Source organism: Lissotriton vulgaris, chromosome 1_1 (assembly GCF_964263255.1).
Source record: "Lissotriton vulgaris chromosome 1_1, aLisVul1.2, whole genome shotgun sequence".
In the NCBI taxonomy this organism is placed as follows: Eukaryota; Metazoa; Chordata; class Amphibia; order Caudata; family Salamandridae; genus Lissotriton; species Lissotriton vulgaris.
In genome coordinates this window covers 39,366,433-39,380,936 of record NC_141685.1, presented here as the reverse complement: position 1 = coordinate 39,380,936, position 14,504 = coordinate 39,366,433, and positions in this window count along the sequence as shown.

Here is a 14,504-nt window from a genome sequence, read left to right as displayed (position 1 = left end):
AAGGACACAAAAAACGAGGGAAACAGGGCAGAAGGGCACAAAAAACAAGGGAAACCGAGGGCAGAAGGGCACGAAAAACGAGGTAAACAGAGGGCAAAAGGGCACGAAAAACAAGTGGAAAACGAGTGAAATAGGGCAGAAGGCCACATAAAAAGAGGGAAACAGAAGGCAGAAGGGCACGGAAAGCAGGGGGAAAACGAGTGCAACAGAGGGCAGAAGGCCACAAAAAACGAGGGACACAAGAGGGCAGAAGGGCACGAAAAACGGGGGAAACTGGGCAGAAGGGCACAAAAAACGAGGGAAAACGAGTGAAACAGAGGGCAGAAGGCCACAAAAAACGAGGCAAACAGAGGGCAAAAGGGCACAAAACCAGTGGAAAACGAGTGAAACAGAGAGCAGGCCACAGAAAACAAGGGAAACAGGGCAGAAGGGCACAAAAAACAAGGGGAAAATGAGTGAAACAGAGGGCGGAAGGCCACAAAAACAAGGGGAAAATGGGTGGAACAGAGGGCAGAAAGGAACAAAAACGAGGGAAACAGGGCAGAAGGGCACGAAACACGAGGGAAACAGAGGGCAGAAGGGCACAAAAAACGATGGAAACAGAGTGCAGAAGGGCACAAACAAAAAGCGAGGGAAACAGAGGGCAGAAGGGCACAAAACAAGGGGAAAACGAGTGAAACAGAGAGCAGAAGGCCACAAAATACAAGGGAAACAGAGGGCAGAAAGGCACGAAAAACAAGTGGAACACGAGTGAAACAGGGCAGATGGCCACAAAAAACGAGGGAAACAGAGGGCAGAAAGGCACAAAAAACAAGGGGAAAACGTGTGCAACAGAAGACAGAAGGCCACAAAAAACGACAGAAACAGGGCAGAAGGTCACATAAAAAGAGGGAAACAGAAGGCAGAAGGGAACAGAAAACAAGGGGGAAACGTGTGCAACAGAAGACAGAAGGCCACAAAAAACGACGGAAACAGAGGGCAGAAGGGCACAAAAAACGAGGGAAACAGAGGGCAGAAGGGCACAAAAACCAATGGGAAAACGAGTGAAACAGAGGGCAGAAGGCCACAAAAAATTAGGGAAACAGAGGCGGAAGGGCAAGAAAAATGAGGAAAACAGGGCAGAAGGGCACAAAACAAGGGGGAAAGAGTGAAACAGAGAGCAGAAAGCCACAGAAAACAAGGGAAACAGGGCAGAAGGGCACGAAAAACAAGGGGTAAACGAGTGAAACAGAGGGCAGAAGGGCACAAAAACAAGGGGAAAACGGGTGGAACAGAGGGCAGAAAGGCACAATATACGAGGGAAACAGAGGGCAGAAGGGCACAAAAACAAGGGGAAAACGTGTGGAACAGAGGGCAGAAAGGCACACAAAATGAGGAAAACAGGGCAGAAGGGCACAAAAAACAAGGGGAAAACAAGTGAAACAGAGGGCAGAAGGGCACAAAAAACAAGGGGAAAACAAGTGAAACAGAGAGCAGAAGGCCAAAAAAAACAAGTGAAACAGAGAGCAGAAGGCCACAAAAAACAAGGGAAACAGTGGGCAGAAGGGCACAAAAAACAAGGGGAAAACAAGTGAAACAGAGGGCAGAAGGCCACATAAAACGAGGCAAACAGAGGGCAGAAGGGCCCAAAACAAGGGGAAAACTAGTGAAACAGAGAGCAGAACACAGAAAACAAGGGAAACAGGGCAGAAGGCGACAAAAAACAAGGGGAAAACAAGTGAAACAGAGAGCAGAAGGCCAAAAAAAACAAGTGAAACAGAGAGCAGAAGGCCACAAAAAACAAGGGAAACAGTAGGCAGAAGGGCACAAAAAACAAGGGGAAAACGAGTGAAACAGAGGGCAGAAGGCCACAAAAAACAAGGGAAACAGTGGGCAGAAGGGCACAAAAAACAAGGGGAAAACGAGTGAAACAGAGTGCAGCAGGCCTCAAAAAACGAGGCAAACAGAGGGCAGAAGGGCACAAAACAAGGGGAAAACGAGTAAAACAGAGAGCAGGCCACAGAAAACAAGGGAAACAGGGCAGAAGGGCACAAAAAACAAGGGGAAAATGAGTGAAACAGAGGGCAGAAAGCTACAAAAACAAGGGGGAAACGGGTGGAACAGAGGGCAGAAAGGCACAAAAAACGAGGGAAACAGGGCAGAAGGGCACGAAACACGAGGGAAACAGAGGGCAGAAGGGCACGAAAAACGATGGAAACAGAGTGCAGAAGGGCACAAACAATAAACGAGGGAAACAGAGGGCAGAAGGGCACAAAACAAGGGGAAAACGAGTGAAACAGAGAGCAGAAGGCCACAAAATACAAGGGAAACAGAGGGCAGAAAGGCACGAAAGACAAGGGGAAAACGAGTGGAACAGGGCATATGGCCACAAAAAATGAGGGAAACAGAGGGCAGAAGGGCACAAAAAACAAGGGGGACACGAGTGAAACAGAGAGCAGAAGGCCACAAAAAACAAGGAAAACAGGGCAGAAGGGCACGAAAAACGAGGGAAACAGAGGGCAGAAGGGCACGAAAAAGAAGTGGAAAACGAGTGAAAGAGGGCAAAAGGTCACATAAAAAGAGGGAAACAGAAGGCAGAAGGGCACAGAAAACAAGGGGGAAACGTGTGCAACAGAAGACAGAAGGCCACAAAAAACAAGGGAAACAGTGCAGAAATGCACAAAAAACGAGTGAAACAGAGGGCAGAAGGCCATAAAAAATGAGGGAAACAGAGGCAGAAGGGCAAGAAAAATGAGGGAAACAGGGCGGAAGGGCACAAAACAAGGGGCAAAAGAGTGAAACACAGAGCAGAAGGCCACAGAAAACAAGGAAAACAGGGCATAAGGGCACGTAAAACAAGGGGTGAACGAGTGAAACAGGGCAGAAGGCCACATAAAAAGAGGGAAACAGAAGGCAGAAGGGCACGGAAAACAAGGGGAAAACGAGTGCAACAGAGGACAGAAGGCCACAAAAAACGAGGGAAACCAGGGCAGAAGGGCACGAAAAACAAGGGAAACGGGGCAGAAGGGCACAAAAAATGAGGGAAACAGAGCAGAAGGACACAAAAAACAAGGGGAAAACGAGTGAAACAGAGGGCAGAAGGCCACAAAAAACGAGGGAAACAGAGGCAGAAGGGCACGAAAAACGAGGGAAACAGAGGGCAGAAGGGCACAAAACAAGGGGAAAACGAGTGAAACAGAGGGCAGAAGATCACAAAAACAAGGGGAAAATGGGTGGAACAGAGGGCAGAAAGGCACAAAAAACTAGGGCAGAAGGGCACAAACAAACAAGGGGAAAACGAGTGAAACAGAGGGCAGAAGGGCACAAAAACAAGGGGGAAATGGGTGGAACAGAGGGCAGAAAGGCACAAAAAACGAGGGAAACAGAGGGCAGAAAGGCACAAAAAACAAGGGGAAAACGAGTGAAACAGAGGGCAGAAGGGCACAAAAAACAAGGGAAAAACAAGTGAAACAGAGAGCAGAAGGCCAAAAAAAACAAGTGAAATAGAGAGCAGAAGGCCACAAAAAACGAGGGAAACAGAGGGCAGAAGGGCACAAAAAACAAGGGGTAAACGAGTGAAACAGAAGGCAGAAGGCCACAAAAAACGAGGCAAACAGAGGTCAAAAGGGCACAAACCAAGGGGGAAATGAGTGAAACAGAGAGCAGGCCACAGAAAACAAGGGAAACAGGGCAGAAGGGCACAAAAAACAAGGGGAAAACGAGTGAAACCGAGGGCAGAAGACCACAAAAAATGAGGGAAACAGAGGCAGAAGGGCAAGAAAAATGAGGGAAACAGGGCAGAAGGGCACAAAACAAGGGGGGAAAGAGTGAAACAGAGAGCAGAAGGCCACAGAAAACAAGGGAAACAGGGCAGAAGGGCACAAAAAACAAGGGGTAAACGAGTGAAACAGAGGGCAATAGGGCACAAAAACAAGGGGAAAACGGGTAGAACAGAGGGCAGAAAGGCACAAAAAATGAGGGAAACAGAGGGCAGAAGGGCACAAAAAACAAGGTGAAAACAAGTGAAACAGGGCAGAAGGGCACAAAAACAAGGCGAAAACGGGTGGAACAGAGGGCAGAAAGGCACAAAAAACGAGGGAAACAGAGGGCAGAAGGGCACAAAAAACAAGGGAAACAGAGGGCAGAAGGGCACGAAAAACGAGGGAAACAGGGCAGAAGGGCACAAAAAACAAGTGGAAAACCAGTGAAACAGGGCAGAAGGCCACATAAAAAGAGGGAAACAGAAGGCAGAAGGGCACGGAAAACAAGGGGAAAACGAGTGCAACAGAGGACAGAAGGCCACAAAAAATGAGGGACACAAGAGGGCAGAAGGGCATGAAAAACGGGGGAAACGGGGCAGAAGGGCACAAAAAACGAGGGAAACAGAGGGCAGAAGGGCACAAAAAACAAGGGGAAAACGAGTGAAACAGAGGGCAGAAGGCTACAAAAAACGAGGGAAACAGAGGCAGAAGGGCACGAAAAACTAGAGAAACCGAGGGCAGAAGGGCACAAAACAAGGGGAAAACGAGTGAAACAGAGAGCAGAAGGCCACAGAAAACAAGGGAAAAAGGGCAGAAGGGCACAAAAAACAAGGGGAAAACGAGTGAAACAGAGGGCAGAAGGTCACAAAAACAAGGAGAAAATGGGTGGAACAGAGGGCAGAAAGGCACAAAAAACTAGGGAAACAGAGGGCAGAAGGGCACAAAAAACAAGGGAAAAACGAGTGAAACAGAGGGCAGAAGGGCCCAAAAACAAGGGGAAACCAGTGGAACAGAGGGCAGAAAGGCACAAAAAACGAGGGAACCAGAGGGCAGAAGGGCACAAAAAACAAGAGGAAAATGAGTGAAACAGAGGGCTGAAGGGCACAAAAAACAAGGGGAAAACGAGTGAAACAGAGAGCAGAAGGCCAAAAAAACAAGTGAAGCAGAGAGCAGAAGGCCACAAAAAAACAGGGAAACAGAGGGCAGAAGGGCACAAAAAACAAGGGGAAAACGAGTGAAACAGAGGGCAGAAGGCCACAAAAAATGAGGCAAACAGAGGGCAAAAGGGCACAAAACCAGGGGAAAACGAGTGAAACAGAGAGCAGGCCACAGAAAACAAGGGAAACAGGGCAGAAGGGCACAAAAAACAAGGGGAAAACGAGTGAAACAGGGCAGAAGGCCACAAAAACAAGGGGAAAACGGGTGGAACAGAGGGCAGAAAGGCACAAAAACGAGGGAAACAGGGCAGAAGGGCACGAAACACGAAGGAAACAGAGGGCAGAAGGGCACGAAAAACGATGGAAACAGAGTGCAGAAGGGCACAAACAAAAAACGAGGGAAACAGAGGGCAGAAGGGCACAAAACAAGGGGAAAACGAGTGAAACAGAGAGCAGAAGGCCACAAAATACAAGGGAAACAGAGGGCAGAAAGGCACGAAAAACAAGTGGAACACGAGTGAAACAGGGCAGATGGCCACAAAAAACGAGGGAAACAGAGGGCAGAAGGGCACAAAAAACAAGGGGAAAACGAGTGAAACAGAGAGCAGAAGGCCACAAAAACAAGGAAAACAGGGCAGAAGGGCACGAAAAACGAGGGAAACAGAGGGCAGAAGGGCACGAAAAACAAGTGGAAAACGAGTGAAACAGGGCAGAAGGTCACATAAAAAGAGGGAAACAGAAGGCAGAAGGGTACAGAAAACAAGGGGAAAACGTGTGCAACAGAAGACAGAAGGCCACAAAAAACGACGGAAACAGAGGGCAGAAGGGCACGAAAAACGAGGGAAACAGGGCAGAAAGGCACAAAAAACGAGGGAAACAGAGGGCAGAAGGACACAAAAAACAAGGGGAAAACGAGTGAAACAGAGAGCAGAAGGCCACAAAATACAAGGGAAACAGAGGGCAGAACGGCACGAAAAACAAGTGGAACACGAGTGAAACAGGGCAGATGGCCACAAAAAACGAGGGGAACAGAGGGCAGAAGGGCACAAAAACCAAGGGGGAAATGAGTGAAACAGAGGGCAGAAGGCCACAAAAAATGAGGGAAACAGAGGCAGAAGGGCAAGAAAAATGAGGGAAACAGGGCAGAAGGGCACAAAACAAGGGGGAAAAGAGTGAAACAGAGAGCAGAAGGCCACAGAAAACAAGGGAAACAGGGCAGAAGGGCACGAAAAACAAGGGGTAAACGAGTGAAACAGAGCGCAGAAGGGCACAAAAACAAGGGGAAAACGGGTGGAACAGAGGGCAGAAAGGCACAAAAAACGAGGGAAACAGAGGGCAGAAGGGCACAAAAAACAAGGGGAAAACAAGTGAAACAGAGAGCAGAAGGGCACAAAAACAAGGGGAAAACGGGTGGAACAGAGGGCAGAAAGGCACAAAAAACGAGGGAAACAGAGGGCAGAAGGGCACAAAAAACAAGGGCAAAACAAGTGAAACAGAGGGCAGAAGGGCACAAAAACAAGGGGAAAACGGGTGGAACAGAAAGCAGAAAGGCACAAAAAACGAGGGAAACAGAGGGCAGAAGGGCACAAAAAACAAGGGCAAAACGAGTGAAACAGAGGGCAGAAGGGCACAAAAAACAAGGGGAAAATGAGTGAAACAGAGCAGAAGGCCAAAAAAACAAGTGAAACAGAGCGGAAGGACACAAAAAATGAGGGAAACAGAGGGCAGAAGGGCACAAAAAACAAGGGAAACCGAGGGCAGAAGGGCACGAAAAACGAGGTAAACAGAGGGCAAAAGGGCACGAAAAACAAGTGGAAAACGAGTGAAATAGGGCAGAAGGCCACATAAAAAGAGGGAAACAGAAGGCAGAAGGGCACGGAAAGCAGGGGGAAAACGAGTGCAACAGAGGGCAGAAGGCCACAAAAAACGAGGGACACAAGAGGGCAGAAGGGCACGAAAAACGGGGGAAACGGGGCAGAAGGGCACAAAAAACGAGGGAAACAGAGGGCAGAAGGGCACAAAAAACAGGGAAAATGAGTGAAACAGAGGGCAGAAGGCCACAAAAAACGAGGCAAACAGAGGGCAAAAGGGCAAAAAACCAGTGGAAAACGAGTGAAACAGAGAGCAGGCCACAGAAAACAAGGGAAACAGGGCAGAAGGGCACAAAAAACAAAGGGAAAACGAGTGAAACAGAGGGCAGAAGGGCACAAAAAACAAGGGGAAAATGAGTGAAACAGAGCAGAAGGCCAAAAAAAACAAGTGAAACAGAGCGGAAGGACACAAAAAACGAGGGAAACAGAGGGCAGAAGGGCACAAAAAACAAGGGAAACCGAGGGCAGAAGGGCACGAAAAACGCGGTAAACAGAGGGCAAAAGGGCACAAAACCAGTGGAAAACGAGTGAAACAGAGAGCAGGCCACAGAAAACAAGGGAAACAGGGCAGAAGGGCACAAAAACAAGGGGAAAATGAGTGAAACAGAGGGCGGAAGGCCACATAAAAAGAGGGAAACAGAAGGCAGAAGGGCACAGAAAGCAGGGGGAAAACGAGTGCAACAGAGGGCAGAAGGCCACAAAAAACGAGGGACACAAGAGGGCAGAAGGGCACGAAAAACGGGGGAAACGGGGCAGAAGGGCACAAAAAACGAGGGAAACAGAGGGCAAAAGGGCACAAAACCAGTGGAAAACGAGTGAAACAGAGAGCAGGCCACAGAAAACAAGGGAAACAGGGCAGAAGGGCACAAAAACAAGGGGAAAATGAGTGAAACAGAGGGCGGAAGGCCACAAAAACAAGGGGAAAATGGGTGGAACAGAGGGCAGAAAGGAACAAAAACGAGGGAAACAGGGCAGAAGGGCACGAAACACGAGTGCAACAGAGGGCAGAAGGGCACAAAAAACGAGGGACACAAGAGGGCAGAAGGGCACGAAAAACGGGGGAAACGGGGCAGAAGGGCACAAAAACCGAGGGAAACAGAGGGCAGAAGGGCACAAAAAACAAGGGGAAAACGAGTGAAACAGAGAGCAGAAGGCCACAAAAAACGAGGGAAACAGAGGCAGAAGGGCACGAAAAACGAGGGAAACCGAGGGCAGAAGGGCACAAAACAAGGGGAAAACGAGTGAAACAGAGAGCAGAAGGCCACAGAAAACAAGGGAAAAGGGCAGAAGGGCACAAAAAACAAGGGGAAAACGAGTGAAACAGAGGGCAGAAGGTCACAAAAACAAGGAGAAAATGGGTGGAACAGAGGGCAGAAAGGCACAAAAAACTAGGGAAACAGAGGGCAGAAGGGCACAAAAAACAAGGGAAAAACGAGTGAAACAGAGGGCGGAAGGCCACAAAAACAAGGGGAAAATGGGTGGAACAGAGGGCAGAAAGGAACAAAAACGAGGGAAACAGGGCAGAAGGGCACGAAACACGAGTGCAACAGAGGGCAGAAGGGCACAAAAAACGAGGGACACAAGAGGGCAGAAGGGCACGAAAAACGGGGGAAACGGGGCAGAAGGGCACAAAAAACGAGAGAAACAGAGGGCAGAAGGGCACAAAAACAAGGGGAAAACAGGTGGAACAGAGGGCAGAAAGGCACAAAAAACGAGGGAACTAGAGGGCAGAAGGGCACAAAAAACAAGGGGAAAACAAGTGAAACAGAGAGCAGAAGGGCACAAAAACAAGGGGAAAACGGGTGGAACAGAGGGCAGAAAGGCACAAAAAACGAGGGAAACAGAGGGCAGAAGGGCACAAGAAACAAGGGCAAAACAAGTGAAACAGAGGGCAGAAGGGCACAAAAACAAGGGGAAAACGGGTGGAACAGAAAGCAGAAAGGCACAAATAACGAGGGAAACAGAGGGCAGAATGGCACAAAAAACAAAGGGAAAACGAGTGAAACAGAGGGCAGAAGGGCACAAAAAACAAGGGGAAAATGAGTGAAACAGAGCAGAAGGCCAAAAAAAACAAGTGAAACAGAGCGGAAGGACACAAAAAACGAGGGAAACAGAGGGCAGAAGGGCACAAAAAACAAGGGAAACCGAGGGCAGAAGGGCACGAAAAACGCGGGAAACAGAGGGCAAAAGGGCACAAAACCAGTGGAAAACGAGTGAAACAGAGAGCAGGCCACAGAAAACAAGGGAAACAGGGCAGAAGGGCACAAAAACAAGGGGAAAATGAGTGAAACAGAGGGCGGAAGGCCACATAAAAAGAGGGAAACAGAAGGCAGAAGGGCACGGAAAGCAGGGGGAAAACGAGTGCAACAGAGGGCAGAAGGCCACAAAAAACGAGGGACACAAGAGGGCAGAAGGGCACGAAAAACGGGGGAAACGGGGCAGAAGGGCACAAAAAACGAGGGAAACAGAGGGCAAAAGGGCACAAAACCAGTGGAAAACGAGTGAAACAGAGAGCAGGCCACAGAAAACAAGGGAAACAGGGCAGAAGGGCACAAGAACAAGGGGAAAATGAGTGAAACAGAGGGCGGAAGGCCACAAAAACAAGGGGAAAATGGGTGGAACAGAGGGCAGAAAGGAACAAAAACGAGGGGAACAGGGCAGAAGGGCACGAAACACGAGTGCAACAGAGGGCAGAAGGGCACAAAAAACGAGGGACACAAGAGGGCAGAAGGGCACGAAAAATGGGGGAAACGGGGCAGAAGGGCACAAAAAACGAGGGAAACAGAGGGCAGAAGGGCACAAAAAACAAGGGGAAAACGAGTGAAACAGAGAGCAGAAGGCCACAAAAAACGAGGGAAACAGAGGCAGAAGGGCACGAAAAACGAGGGAAACCGAGGGCAGAAGGGCACAAAACAAGGGGAAAACGAGTGAAACAGAGAGCAGAAGGCCACAGAAAACAAGGGAAAAGGGCAGAAGGGCACAAAAAACAAGGGGAAAACGAGTGAAACAGAGGGCAGAAGGTCACAAAAACAAGGAGACAATGGGTGGAACAGAGGGCAGAAAGGCACAAAAAACTAGGGAAACAGAGGGCAGAAGGGCACAAAAAACAAGGGAAAAACGAGTGAAACAGAGGGCAGAAGGGCACAAAAACAAGGGGGAAACCAGTAGAACAGAGGGCAGAAAGGCACAAAAAACGAGGGAACCAGAGGGCAGAAGGGCACAAAAAACAAGAGGAAAATGATGAAACAGAGGGCTGAAGGGCACAAAAAACAAGGGGAAAACGAGTGAAACGGAGAGCAGAAGGCCAAAAAACAAGTGAAACAGAGAGCAGAAGGCCACAAAAAACGAGGGAAACAGAGGGCAGAAGGGCACAAAAAACAAGGGGAAAACGAGTGAAACAGAGGGCAGAAGGCCACAAAAAATGAGGCAAACAGAGGGCAAAAGGGCACAAAACCAGGGGAAAACGAGTGAAACAGAGAGCAGGCCACAGAAAACAAGGGAAACAGGGCAGAAGGGCACAAAAAACAAGGGGAAAACGAGTGAAACAGGGCAGAAGGCCACAAAAACAAGGGGAAAAAGGGTGGAACAGAGGGCAGAAAGGCACAAAAACGAGGGAAACAGGGCCGAAGGGCACGGAACACGAAGGAAACAGAGGGCAGAAGGGCACGAAAAACGATGGAAACAGAGTGCAGAAGGGCACAAACAAAAAACGAGGGAAACAGAGGGCAGAAGGGCACAAAACAAGGGGAAAAAGAGTGAAACAGAGAGCAGAAGGCCACAAAATACAAGCGAAACAGAGGGCAGAAAGGCACGAAAAACAAGTGTAACACGAGTGAAACAGGGCAGATGGCCACAAAAAACGAGGGAAACAGAGGGCAGAAGGGCACAAAACGAGGGGAAAACGAGTGAAACAGAGAGCAGGCCACAGAAAACAAGGGAAATAGGGCAGAAGGGCACAAAAAACAAGGGGAAACGAGTGAAACAGAGGGCAGGAAGGCACAAAAAACTAGGGAAACAGAGGGCAGAAGGGCACAAACAACAAGGGGAAAACAAGTGAAACAGGGCAGAAGGTCACATAAAAAGAGGGAAACAGAAGGCAGAAGGGTACAGAAAACAAGGGGAAAACGTGTGCAACAGAAGACAGAAGGCCACAAAAAACGACGGAAACAGAGGGCAGAAGGGCACGAAAAACGAGGGAAACAGGGCAGAAAGGCACAAAAACCGAGGGAAACAGAGGGCAGAAGGACACAAAAAACAAGGGGAAAACGAGTGAAACAGAGAGCAGAAGGCCACAAAATACAAGGGAAACAGAGGGCAGAAAGGCACGAAAAACAAGTGGAACACGAGTGAAACAGGGCAGATGGCCACAAAAAACGAGGGGAACAGAGGGCAGAAGGGCACAAAAAACAAGGGGAAAACGAGTGAAACAGAGGGCAGAAGGCCACAAAAAATGAGGGAAAGAGAGGCAGAAGGGCAAGAAAAATGAGGGAAACAGGGCAGAAGGGCACAAAACAAGGGGGAAAAGAGTGAAACAGAGAGCAGAAGGCCACAGAAAACAAGGGAAACAGGGCAGAAGGGCACGAAAAACAAGGGGTAAACGAGTGAAACAGAGCGCAGAAGGGCACAAAAACAAGGGGAAAACGGGTGGAACAGAGGGCAGAAAGGCACAAAAAACAAGGGAAACAGAGGGCAGAAGGGCACAAAAAACACGGGGAAAACAAGTGAAACAGAGAGCAGAAGGGCACAAAAACAAGGGGAAAACGGGTGGAACAGAGGGCAGAAAGGCACAAAAAACGAGGGAAACAGAGGGCAGAAGGGCACAAAAAACAAGGGCAAAACAAGTGAAACAGAGGGCAGAAGGGCACAAAAACAAGGGGAAAACGGGTGGAACAGAAAGCAGAAAGGCACAAAAAACGAGGGAAACAGAGGGCAGAAGGGCACAAAAAACAAGGGGAAAACGAGTGAAACAGAGGGCAGAAGGCCACAAAAAACAAGGGGAAAACGAGTGAAACAGGGCAGAAGGCCACATAAAAAGAGGGAAACAGAAGGCAGAAGGGCACGGAAAACAAGGGGAAAACGAGTGCAACAGAGGACAGAAGGCCACAAAAAATGAGGGACACAAGAGGGCAGAAGGGCACGAAAAATGGGGGAAACGGGGCAGAAGGGCACAAAAAACGGGGGAAACAGAGGGCAGAAGGGCACAAAAAACAAGGGGAAAACGAGTGAAACAGAGGGCAGAAGGCCACAGAAAACAAGGGAAAAAGGGCAGAAGGGCACAAAAAACAAGGGGAAAACGAGTGAAACAGAGAGCAGAAGGCCACAGAAAACAAGGGAAAAAGGGTAGAAGGGCACAAAAAACAAGGGGAAAACGAGTGAAACAGAGAGCAGAAGGTCACAAAAACAAGGAGGGAATGGGTGGAACAGAGGGAAGAAAGGCACAAAAAACTAGGGAAACAGAGGGCAGAAGGGCACAAAAAACAAGGGAAAAACGAGTGAAACAGAGAGCAGAAGGGCACAAAAACAAGGGGAAACCAGTGGAACAGAGGGCAGAAAGGCACAAAAAACGAGGGAACCAGAGGGCAGAAGGGCACAAAAAACAAGAGGAAAATGAGTGAAACAGAGGGCTGAAGGGCACAAAAAACAAGGGGAAAACGAGTGAAACAGAGAGCAGAAGGCCAAAAAAACAAGTGAAACAGAGAGCAGAAGGCCACAAAAAAACAGGGAAACAGAGGGCAGAAGGGCACAAAAAACAAGGGGAAAACGAGTGAAACAGAGGGCAGAAGGCCACAAAAAATGAGGCAAACAGAGGGCAAAAGGGCACAAAACCAAGGGAAAACGAGTGAAACAGAGAGCAGGCCACAGAAAACAAGGGAAACAGGGCAGAAGGGCACAAAAAACAAGGGGAAAACGAGTGAAACAGGGCAGAAGGCCACAAAAACAAGGGGAAAACGGGTGGAACAGAGGGCAGAAAGGCACAAAAACGAGGGAAACAGGGCAAAAGGGCACGAAACACGAAGGAAACAGAGGGCAGAAGGGCACGAAAAACGATGGAAACAGAGTGCAGAAGGGCACAAACAAAAAACGAGGGAAACAGAGGGCAGAAGGGCACAAAACAAGGGGAAAACGAGTGAAACAGAGAGCAGAAGGCCACAAAATACAAGGGAAACAGAGGGCAGAAAGGCACGAAAAACAAGTGGAACACGAGTGAAACAGGGCAGATGGCCACAAAAAACGAGGGAAACAGAGGGCAGAAGGGCACAAAAAACAAGGGGAAAATGAGTGAAACAGAGAGCAGAAGGCCACAAAAAACAAGGAAAACAGGGCAGAAGGGCACGAAAAACGAGGGAAACAGAGGGCAGAAGGGCACGAAAAAGAAGTGGAAAACGAGTGAAACAGGGCAGAAGGTCACATAAAAAGAGGGAAACAGAAGACAGAAGGCCACAAAAAACGACGGAAACAGAGGGCAGAAGGGCACCAAAAACGAGGGAAACAGGGCAGAAAGGCACAAAAAACGAGGGAAACAGGGCAGAAGGACACAAAAAACAAGGGGAAAACGAGTGAAACCGAGAGCAGAAGGCCACAAAATACAAGGGAAACAGAGGGCAGAAAGGCACGAAAAACAAGTGGAACACGAGTGAAACAGGGCAGATGGCCACAAAAAACGAGGGGAACAGAGGGCAGAAGGGCACAAAAAACATGGGGAAAACGAGTGAAACAGAGGGCAGAAGGCCACAAAAAATTAGGGAAACAGAGGCAGAAGGGCAAGAAAAATGAGGGAAACAGGGCAGAAGGGCACAAATCAAGGGGGAAAAGAGTGAAACAGAGAGCAGAAGGCCACAGAAAACAAGGGAAACAGGGCAGAAGGGCACAAAAAACAAGGGGTAAACGAGTGAAACAGAGGGCAGAAGGGCACAAAAACAAGGGGAAAACGGGTGGAACAGAGGGCAGAAAGGCACAAAAAACGAGGGAAACAGAGGGCAGAAGGGCACAAAAAACAAGCGCAAAACAAGTGAAACAGAGGGCAGAAGGGCACAAAAACAAGGGGAAAACAAGTGAAACAGAGAGCAGAAGGGCACAAAAACAAGGGGAAAACGGGTGGAACAGAGGGCAGAAAGGCACAAAAAACGAGGGAAACAGAGGGCAGAAGGGCACAAAAAACAAGGGCAAAACAAGTGAAACAGAGGGCAGAAGGGCACAAAAACAAGGGGAAAACGGGTGGAACAGAAAGCAGAAAGGCACAAAAAACAAGGGAAACAGAGGGCAGAAGGGCACAAAAACAAGGGGAAAACGAGTGAAAGAGAGGGCAGAAGGGCACAAAAAACAAGGGGAAAACGAGTGAAACAGGGCAGAAGGCCACATAAAAAGAGGGAAACAGAAGGCAGAAGGGCACGGAAAACAAGGGGAAAACGAGTGCAACAGAGGACAGAAGGCCACAAAAAATGAGGGACACAAGAGGGCAGAAGGGCACGAAAAACGGGGGAAACGGGGCAGAAGGGCACAAAAAAGGAGGGAAACAGAGGGCAGAAGGGCACAAAAAACAAGGGGAAAACGAGTGAAACAGAGGGCAGAAGGCCACAAAAAACGAGGGAAACAGAGGCAGAAGGGCACGAAAAACGAGGGAAACCGAGGGCAGAAGGGCACAAAACAAGGGGAAAACGAGTGAAACAGAGAGCAGAAGGCCACAGAAAACAAGGGAAAAAGGGCAGAAGGGCACGAAAAACAAGGGGAAAACGAGT